Raw genomic sequence first — 12,072 nt, 5'->3', positions numbered from 1 at the left:
TGCAAAATATAATTTTTGCACTAACTCTTCCTAGAACTTAACCGAGTGGTTTTGGTAACATGTAGGAGCTATATAAGTGTAATGGCTCTCAAAACACTTATTGAGTCAACTTATTAACAAAAACAAAAAACAAAAAAAATCGTTAGGACTAAGGTAACTTGGGTTTATAGGTGACCACAAGTTCCTTGACCTTATAAACAAGGATTACCTTATTATCATGAAAAAATAACATGTTAAAAATGAGGTGTATGATCACCCCTTTATCTTCTATCATGAGTCTCCATCATTGGATGAGATGACATATCTAGTTGGCATCATCAAAGATCACTGCCCTATGGCATTTAGTGATTCTTAGGGATGATTTAGTCTAGTATGCCCAAGAATGTTTGAGTGCTCAATGGGATGGGAGGAGCTTGGGGCTAGGGTTTATCTGGCCACCTAGAGCTAATAGAATAGAAAGTTCAATCCCACAACGAATGGTGAGAGAGATTTGGCAGTTGACAACTTTATGTTGGACAACACTACAAGTTTTAGCATCACTTGAGATGGGGTTGCAAAATCAAAATAGAATAAGATCTCCAAAAAGAGAGAGAGGTCATTGTAGGTCTCTACAACATGGTTCTATAGAACCTAGAATCACATCCATATCTTGCACGAGATCTAAGATATACCCCATCAAATATTGTTTCCCTATGGTATTTAGTGACTCTTAGGAATGATTTAGTTCAACATGCTAGAGAATGTTCCAATGCTCAGTAGGATAGGAGACATTTGGGGCTAGGGTTTACCTAGCCACCTAGAGCTAATGGAATAGACATTTTGATCCCACGATGAACCATGAGCAAGATTCAACATTTGGCAACTTTGTATTGGCCAGCACTACAAGTTTCAACATCACCCGAGATGGAGTTGCAAAATCAAAATAGAATAATATCTCAAAAAAGTGAGAGATTTTATTATAGGTCTTTGCAACATGGTCCTATAGTACCTAGAATCATATCCATACCTTGCACAAGCTCTAAGATATGCCCCATCAAAGATCATTGCCCTATGGCATTTAATGACTCTTAGGGACAATTCAGTTTGGCATGCTTGAGAATGTTCAAGTGCTCAATAGGGTAGAAGGAGCTTGGGGCTACAGTTTACCTAGCCACCAAGATCTAACAGAATAGATAGTTTGATCCCAAAATGAATGGTGAAGGAGATTTGATAGTTGGAAACTTTGTACTGGCCAACACTACAAGTTTCAGCATTACTTGACATGGGGTCGCAAAATTAGAATGGAATAAGATCTCCAAAAAATGAGAGAGGTTATTGTAGTTCTCTGTAATGCAGTCCTATAGCACCTTGATCTGCATCCATACCTTGCACAAGCTTTGAGATATGCCCCATCAAAGATTAATGCCCTATGGAATTTAGTGACTCTTAGGGACATATCAGTTTAACATTTTTGAGAACATTCGAGTGCTCAACAAGATGGGAGGAGCTTGGGGCTAGGGTTTACCTGGTGACCTAGAGCTAACAGAATAGACAATTTGATCCCACAACGAATGGTGAGGAAGATTTGACAGTTGGAAACTTTGTACTGGCCAACACTACAAGTTTTAGCATCACACCAGATGGGGTCACTGAATGAAAATGGAATAAGATCTCCAAAAAGAGAGAGAAGTTATTGCAGGTCTCTACAACATGGTCATATAGCACGTAAAATTACATCCACACCTTGCATGAGCTCTAAGATATGCCATGTTAATGATCATTTCCTTATGGCATTTAGTGACTCTTAAGGATGATTTAGTTTGGTATGCCCAAGAATGTTTGATCACTTAATGGGATGAGAGGAGCTTGGGTCTAGGGCTTACCTAGCCACCTATAGCTAATGAAATAGATAGTTTGATCCCACAAAAAATGCTATGGGAGATTCAATAGTTGGCAACTTTGTATTGGCCAACACTACAAGTTTTAGCATCACCTGAGATGGGGTCACAAAATCAAAATGGAATAAGATCTCCAAAAAAAGAGAGAGACTATTGTAGATCTCTGTAACATGGTCCTATAGCACCTAGAATTGCATCCATACCTCACACGAGTTTTGAGATATGCCCTATCAAAGATCACTAACCTATGGCATTTAGTGACTCTTAGTAACAATTTGGTTTAAAGTACCTGAGAATGTTTGAGTGCTCAATGGGATGGGAGGAGCTTGGGGCTAGGGTTTACCTGGCCACCCAGAGCTAATGGAATAGACAGTTTGATCCCACAACAAATGGTGAGGGAGATTTAGTAGTTGGAAACTTTGTACTAGCTAACACTACAAGTTTTAACATCACATAACATGGGGTTGCAAAATTAAAATGGACTAAGATCTCCAAAATGTGAGAGATTTTGTTGTAGGTATCTGCAACATGGTCCTATAGAAATTGGAATCACATCTGTACCTTACAAAAGCTCCAAGATATGCCTCGTCAAAGATCGCTCCCCTATGACATTTAGTGACTCTTAAGGACAATTTGGTTCAATGTGCTAGAGAGTGTTTGAATGCTCAATAACATAGGAGGAGCTTGGGGATAGAACTTACTGACCACTGGGAGCTAACAGAATAGATAGTTCAATTCCACAATGAATGGTGAGAGAGATTCGATAGTTGGCAACTTTGTACTAGCCAACACTACAAGTTTTAACATCACCTGAGTGGGGTTGTAAAATCAAAATGAAATAAGATCTCCAGAGAGAGAGAGAGAGAGAGAGAGAGAGAGAGAGAGAGGTTATTGTAGGTCTCAAAAACATAGTCCTATAGCACCTATAATTGCATCCATACCTCACACGAGCTATGAGATATGCCCCGTCAAAGATTACTACCCTATGGCATTTAGTGACTCTTAGGGACGATTTAGTTTAGCATGCCTGAGAATGTTTGAGTGCTCAATAGGATGGGAGGATCTTGGGACTAGGATTTTCCTAACCACCTAAAGCTAATGGAACAAATAGTACAATCCCACAATGAATGGTGAGGGAGATATGACAATTGGCAAATTTGTACAAGTGAACACTACAAGTTTCAGCATCACGTGAGATGGGGTAACAAAATCAAAATGGCATAAGATCTCCAAAAAGAGAGAGAGGTTATTGTAGGTCTCCACAACATGTTCCAATAGCACCTAGAATCACATCCATATCTTGCATGAGCTCTGAGATATCCCCCATCAAAGATTAATGCCCTATAGCATTAAGTGACTCTTAGGGACAATTCAGTTTGGCATGCTCGAGAACATTCAAACACTCAATAGGATAGGAGGAGATTGGATCTAGGGTTTACCCAACCACCTGGAGCTAATGGAATAGATAGTTTGATCCCATGATGAATGGTGAGAGAGATATAATAAAGATATGTATGCCTAGGCCACATTGTGCAAGGTATGAGCAAAAGTTGCTAATTAGGAAAAATTGGGTCTTTTTGAGTTTTTGGTCAAGATAGACTAGGATTCAGTGTTTTTAGTTATTTTTTAATAGTTTGGAACCTTTTCCAAGTCTTAGAAGTGAAATCTAGTGACTACCTTTTTAATACAATGACCAAAAGTTGGCCTGGCTCCCCTTGCCATTTCATTCCTATAGAGGAAAGCTTAATATATAGAGGAATATATGCAGAGGAATTGTAGCTAAATCTATTAAATATATAGAGGAAGATATAGAAAACCTACTTAATAGAGAGATTAATCTAAGATAAAGGGACATTTTAGAATAAAATGTTTATCTTGGTGCCATCCAGGGTATGCCAATTACTCAGGATGAAGAGACAAAACCTACAACTATTGGGAAAGAGTGCACATGTACACAGACACAAAATTTTTAGATAGAGAAGTAACAAGTGTTATAGAATTATCCATGGAGTAATGTGAAGTGAAGCCTCAAATTGGCTCATTAATAGGTAAAGAATCTAGTCATACACTTCTTTCCAACATTATAAATGTTTCAATTAGAAATGCCTATTCATCAATGGCCTTTCATTTATAGGACTTGGGAAGCCAGGATGAACCACAGATAGAAATAACAATTACATGCAAATATAACCAATAATAGAAAATAATAGATCACATAGAAAAGAACACAAGGCACCAAGATTTAACGTGGTTCACGTAATCCCTTGGGCTACATCCACAAAACAACAAGTTCGATATTATTATGATCCAATGATTACAACTTGATTACAATCTGCAATCCCTTACAACTCAGTAGTGCCACAAGAACTAATTTTGCATCACAAATTTTTAACAATCCCTAACCCTAAACCCTTTTATACAAGTATTTTATGTTATTTTAGGGTTACAACATGTTGGCCATATGTAGGCCATAATCTAAGTATTTATGAAGTATGTATAGTACTTTCCTGATCAATCACCATAATCTAACAATCTCCCACTTGGAGACTAATCTTGTAGCAATACCGCTACCACATGGGGCTCCCACTAGATCAAACCACCCTAGACTCTACTATTTTTATATTCATGTTCAGTCTAGAAGACCAACTGAAGCTTAAGAGGAGTTCAACTTCTCCCTTGTTACTACCTTTGTCAACATATTTACTAGATTGCCATTTGTATGTATCTTCTCCAAGTTTAATTGTCCATCCTCCAAAACTGACCGAATGAAATGGTACTGCAACTATAGGTGTTTGGTCTTAGAATGCAAAGCTGAATTCTTTGGGAGATGAATGGAACTTTGACTATCTGTAAAAAAATAATTATCCCTCTGAGGGTGTCCCAATTCTGCCAAGAAGAAATGAAGTCATATAATCTCCTTGGCTTCCTCTGTAGCAAAAATATATTTTTCCTCTATAATGGATAAGGCATAATTAATCTTCTATAACTGAGAAACCCAGCTCATGGCTGCCCCACCAACATTAAAGACATAACATGTAGTACTTCACTTGGTATCAATATCCCCTACCAAATCTAAGTCAACATATCCCTATAAATCAGTAGTAGAGCCCCCAAAGTGTAAACACTTATTGGATGTTCCTCTCAAATATCTAAGAATCCATTTGACTGCATTCCAATGCTCAATTCTTGGATGACTCATATACTTGATAACAACTCCCACTATGTGTGCAATATCTAGCCTAGTACATACCATAACATACATCAAGCTTCCTATAGCTGAAGCATAGGGTACCTTGGACATCTTATCCTCCTCTTCCTGTTTCTTAGGACACATCTCCTTAGTCAACTTCAAATGACCAGGTAAAGGTGTGTTGACAGCTTTTGCATTCTCCATAGAGAAATGTTACAACACCTTCTTCACATAATCAGCCTGAGATAGCATCAATTTTTTGTTCTTCTTATCTCTACAAATCTTCATACCAAGGATTTTTTTATTACCTCCAAATCCTTCATAACAAATGCATGTGCTAATTGACTTTTTAGCCCCTTAACGTGACTCATGTTAGACCTAGCTACAAGCATATCATCAACATATAAATATAAAATAATGTAGCTATCACATCCAACCTCTTAAAGTAGACACAATGATCTAAATGATACCTATTGTAACCATGCTAGTGTATAAAACTATCAAATTTTAGATACCATTGCCAAGGTGCTTGCTTCAAGCCATATAAACTTTTCTTCAATTTGCACACTAAGTTCTCCTTACCTTTGACATCAAAATCCTATGCCTAAGCCATATATATTTCTTCATCCAAATCACCATGAAGGAAGGTTGTTTTAACATCAAGCTACTCTAAATGCAAATCTTTAGTAGCCACAAGACTTAAAATAGTATGGATAGAAGTCACCTTAACAACAGGAGAAAATATCTCATCAAAATCGATGCCCTTTTTCTGTGAAAATATTTTTACAACTAACCTAGCTTTAAATCTTTTCTTACCTCCATCCTCTTCTTTTAACCTATAAACCCACTTATTCTATAAAGCTCTTTTACCTATAGGCAACTTGCATAAATCCCATGTTTTTTTTTAGCAAAGAATCCATTTCTTCTTTCATTGTAGACTTCCACTAAATCTTAGTATCCACCCACATAGCTTCATCATAACTTTTAGGTTCATCAGCATCAGTAAGTAAAATAGACTACAAAGAGGGAGAGAATCTTTCTAGAGGTCTAATGTGCCTTGTTGACTATCTAACATTCACCAGTGTGTGTGGTATTTGTTGTTGTGGTTGTTGCACATCATGAGGAATGGCTAGAACATTAGCTTTTGGAGTATCATCAAGAACTACATAATCATCTTCTTTCTTCTAATGTTGTTGCAAAATATCTTTATGCAACACATTCTCATTGAATATGACATCCCTACTTGTTACAATTTTTTGATTTTCAAAATTCCAAAGCCTATAACCAAATTCATTAATTCCATATCCAAAAAATACACATTTTTTTGACTTAGCTTCCAACTTGCTTCTATTTTCAGAATCTATGTGAGCAAATGCTTCACAACCGAAGGTTTTGAGAAAAGAGTAACTCACCTTCTTACAATTCTATGCTTCCTCTAGAATACCACAACCCAAAGGAGTAGAAGGACCTCTATTAATTAAATATATAGCAGTATTGACAACCTCAACCCACATGTGTAAGGGCAACCTAGAATGCAACCTCATGCTCCTTGTGCACTCTATTATAGTCTTGTTCATACGTTCAACCACTCCATTTTCCTGTGGAGTCCTTGGAATAGTTTTTTGTCTACGAATATCATTAGTGGAGAAATAATCTTCAAATTCATGACTGCAATACTCACCACCATTATCAGTTCTCAGACATTTTAATTTCTTACCAGTCTCATTTTCAACCAAGCATTTCCATTTCTTAAAAGTTTGAAATACATCAAATTTTTGTCTAAGAAAATAAACCCATACTTTTCTAGTTGGGTCATCAATAAATGTAACATAATAATGGGAGCCACCAATGAAAGATACCTGAGTTGGTCCCCATACATTAGTATGCACAAGCTCTAATTTCCCTTTTTTTTTCTTTCCTAGTCTTTACAAAACTCACTCTTTTTTGTTTTCCATACACAACTTTCATAGAAATCCATATTAACACATTGTAGACCTGGTAAAACTTTCTTTGAATGAAGTACTTTCATACCTTTCTCATTCATGTGCCCAAGTCTATTGTACCACAATGTTGTATTAGAATCTATAGCAGCTATTTGTTCTCCCTGCTCAACTGCAGCAATTATTCCAAAACATTCATTTTTCTTTGAAATAATTAAAGTAGAAGGAACAATATGACCTGTACAAAGATATAAGGTTCCTACTTTCACACCTTTTGCTATTACAAAGGAATCTTTTGAAGCCTTTCAATTTTTATCATTAAAAGTAACTACACAACCCTCATCACGAAGTTACCTTGTTGAAATTAAATTCCTACTCAGCCTTGAAATATGTTTTACCTCATGTAGTAGCCAATGATTCCCATTCTACAACTTAATCTTAATTTTTCCCTTTCCAACAATCTGATAGGGTTCATTATCCCCCAAATAAAAAAGCCCAAAATCCTCTTGGACATAATCAATGAAATAACCTCTATGAGGTGTAGCATGAAATGAAGCACCAGAATCTTAAACCCATGAATCATCAACACTTTCTAAAGACAAAAGCAAAGCATCTTCTTCGAATTTGTCACTTACCACATTTTCCTCCTTGTCTCCATTTGATTTATCTCCTTCATTTTTCTTTTGATTTGAGCAATATTTATTTTTATAACCTAGTTTCCCATGGTACCAGCAACCATTTGGTCCTCTTGATTGAGACCTCCTCCCCTTTGACTTTTCTCTTGATTTTCCACAATTTTCAGAGTTACTTCCTCTCTCAGTTGTTCTGCACCTACTTTGTGCATTCGAAGCACTTCCTGATATAGATCCACCTAAGGTTTTCATATGAGTTTCCTCACTCAAAAAAACACCAATCACATCTTCACATTTTAGGGTACTAGATCTAGGAACATAATTACTCACAGCCATTACTGAGCCATTCCATATTTCAGAAAAAGGAAAAAAAATCAAGAGAGCCCTAATTTCTTCATCAAAATTGATACCCATAGAAGATAACTGACTAGTAATAGTATTAAACTCATTTAAATGATCTGCAATAGACCCACCTTCTTCTATTTTCATATTAAATAAACACTTCATGAGAAATACCTTGTTTGAAGTAGATGGCTTTTCATATAGTGTTGCTAGGGTTTTCATCAACTCTTCTATTGTCTTTGCTTTTATAATGTTAAATGCCACTAATGGTGCTAGGCATAACTGCATGCTTCCAAGTTCCTTCCTGTCCAAAAGATCCCATTCATTATTTGACATAGATCCCCAATTCTTGGCTTTGCCTTCCAATGACTTCCACAAATCCTTCTGATAAAGATAGTCTTCCATTTGCATATTCTATAACTGGAAGTTCTGCCCATTAAACCTATCAACCCTCAGCTTACCCTCATCTTCCATCACTCCCACTCAACCATGAGACTCCCACTCAATCATGAGACTTTCCTATAGAGGATAAATAAAAAACAACTAGGCTTTGATACCACATGTTAGGATTAAACCACAAACAGAAATAACAATTACATGCAAATATAACCAATAATAGAAATTAATAGATTGTGCACAAAAGAACATAAGGCACCAAGATTTAAGATTGTTCACCCAATCCCCTAGGCTACATCCACCAAACAACAAGTCTGATATTATTTTGATCCAGTGATTACAACCTAATTACAATTCGTAATCCCTTACAACTCAGTATTGTTGCAAGAACCAATTTTGCATCACAAATTTTTAACAATCCCTAACCCTAAACCCTTTTATACAAGAATTTTATGTCATTTTAGGGTTACAACATGTCAGCCATATGTTGGCAATATGTCAGCTACAATGTCAGCCATGGGCCAAATTTTTTTTAGTAGTACAATACTTTCCTAATTAGTCACCATAATCTAACACAGGATACTCAAGTTGGACATGATCCCTCAAAGTTCTCATCAAAATATATTAATGATCTTAACAAAAACAAAAATATCATTACCACCTTTAAATGGGGACTTGAGTTTAAATGGAGATTGTTAGTTCCCATACATGTCCCAGTCAAGAAGATGACCAAGATGTTGCTTGAGTAAAGGGGATACTAGTTTATTAAGGTATCTTTATGATCCCACTTGCATTCAGTTACTATTTTTTGAGCAGTTATCCAGTTGCTTCAGTGTGGGATTTTTGTAATATATAATGTCCTCATACAAGTACACGCAATTTTTTGTATACATTTTCTATTGCAAAGGATTAGTGAGCAATATTTGCAATGTCCATTTTTGGGACTAAAGAATCTAACTATCAAAATTGCAGAGCTTCCATGGAGATTATGTGCAATATCATTTTGCTAATTTTGATTTGGTCAATAATATTGTATACATATGTAAGAATAATCTGTTCACACACACACACACACACACACACACACACACACACACACACACACACACACACACACACACACAGTTCTTAATTGTTTGACTATTATGAATGACTTATTGCCTTTGGTTTCAAAAAATCTTTGTTGTATACAATACTCAATATTGGTATTCCTTTATATTTTTTATTGGTTAATGTTCATATATTCATATAAGTCCTTCAATGATGTTCCTTTTTTTTATTGGATGCACTTGCTTTAGATTCTCAGAATGACTATTAATTACCTATTGGAGGGTTGTGTCTCTTTGGCATTTCGTCAAGAGTAGCATCTCTTCCATGCATCCCCCCCTCTCTCTCCCCCCCCACCCCTCTCCCTCCCTCCCTTCCTATTCAATCTAATGAACCAAGTGGATCTGCTCTACATTTTAATGTCTCAAGTATTGCCTCATGGTCTGACTCGTGAACTTTCCAAAGAGTCTTATTATGTGGTTTTCCACCATATTTTATCAAGTGGAAATTTGATGCGAGAAAAAGGTTAAAATAATGAAGAATCTTCCTCTCTATTTGCCAATCCTCAAATAACCACACGTTAGGGTTCTTCATAGAATATTGTCTAAGCCATGTGCCAGTTACAACCACCGCACTGATATGGTACTCTAAACCTTCACCATCTATAATCGAGTGATCCAATTTTTGTTTGTCTTGGACACAACAATACAAATAATAATTTGTCCCTTCTTTATTGTCTTCAGGTGCAATAATAGCAAAAACTACAGTGATAAATGTACAAAATGTGATCATTAATTCAAAAAAAATTGAAGTAAAAGTTATAAACAAGGTAAACTTTAAGAAAGCTGCCTCCAAAAAAAGATATAAAATATTGGCGAATCTTTCATTATTTTGAAAAAATAAACTTATTTATGTTGGCGAATCTCTCAATTTTTTATTCTAAATATGATTAATATTGGCAATTATCTTTTAATCATATTTTTTTGTATAAAATATTGACAAATCTCAATAATAATAAGAAGTTCATTAATCACCATGGAATATTGCAAATCAAAATTGAATATTTTTTTACCTCATGGAATTTTATGAGGATCATTACATATACTTTAAATTGATAGTGAAAACTAAATATTGGTGATATATCCCTAAAGTAACTAAAATTATGATAATTATTTATTAGTTCAATTAAATTTATCCAATAATATATTATATTTAGGTGACTCAAATCTAATCATGCAATAAATATTGTGGCGAATATTTGAGTTTAAAATTTTTAATAAAATAAATTGTTGAGTGATTTTAAATATTTTAAAACTAAATTTTATAAAACTATGGCAATTTAGGTTGTATCAAATCTTAAATTATTAGCCAATTTACTAGCCAAACAAATCTAAGATTAGCCAATTTGTGAATATTAGTCACTAAAAAATACCTTGGTTATCAAGTTACATATTGAAATTGCAAAGATATATATATATATCAAGTTACATATTGAAATTGCAAAGATATATATATATATGTATACATATACATATATATACATATATGTATATGTATACATATATCTACATATATGTATATGTATACATATATATACATATATGTATATGTATACATATATACACATATATACATATATGTATATATATATATGTATATATGTATATATATATATGTATATATGTATATATGTGTATATATATATATATATATGTATATATATATATATGTATATATATATATATATGTGTGTGTATACACACACACACACACACACACACACACACACACACACACACACACACATATATATATATATTACCAGGTTAGACTAGATCAGACAAGTGGTCAAAGTCAATGGATGAATCTATTTCTACCATTTCCAGTGCTTGTGGGGAACGATAGATGTCAGTTGGGTCCAAACTCCATATATCCCATTTGTCCACCCCTTCAATCAACTCACACTCATCTCAATTTTCTTGTGCACATGATGGACAATAGCATGCCATTTTTCATGTGTGGATACTCCATGAACCTACATCAAAGCTTCTAAAAGAGTGCAACTCACTTGATCATGTATGCTATTGTGCAACAATCCTCATATGGTGCAACGCTAGTATTATCTACCAACCAAAAAAATCTATGAACCGTAGACTCACCTTCCTTACCTGAACGCATTGTAGCATTACGCCACCAGATGATGGATTTTTCATCTGTCAATATTGCTCCATCTTTGTAATTTAGTTCTTCATGAGCTAAGTCTCTTTTTGATGCATGCACCTGCACCATCATGCTCTCCCTTTCCATGACCAACCTCTAGGAAATTTCAAATATATTGAATTCTAGAAAACCTATGCATCCTACTAAACCAATAGAACATTTGTGCATTCTTGAATTGAGATGCACAATTGTTTTACCTAATAATGTGCTGACAATATGGTATGCCCCTGTTAGCCAAATCTCCATAAAATAGTTGAAAAAAACCATGTACAAACTCTATAGAATGTGATCGATTATTGTTGATGTAAAAATGACACTCTCTCAAAATCTTCCTCTCATCCTCTGTACTTGTAGGTGAATGCATGAATGTTATGTGAAAAAATATGGAAACATGTTGAGAAGTATAATACTTTGCTTGCACCTCATTT

General features: G+C 34.9%; 1 pseudogene; it reads right to left on the bottom strand.

The window, feature by feature from the left end:
• Positions 1-11,637, bottom strand: part of LOC149551178 (10-deacetyl baccatin III-10-O-acetyl transferase-like) — a 74,209-nt pseudogene extending 62,572 nt beyond the window's left edge.
• Between the last annotated feature and the right edge of the window lie 435 nt (positions 11,638-12,072).

This window comes from Cupressus sempervirens, chromosome 6, assembly GCF_028749045.1.
Source record: "Cupressus sempervirens isolate cs-2001-9-10 chromosome 6, ASM2874904v1, whole genome shotgun sequence".
In the NCBI taxonomy this organism is placed as follows: domain Eukaryota; kingdom Viridiplantae; phylum Streptophyta; class Pinopsida; order Cupressales; family Cupressaceae; genus Cupressus; species Cupressus sempervirens.
Note: the sequence above shows the minus strand (reverse complement) of the source record. Positions and strands in the feature narration are given on the sequence as shown.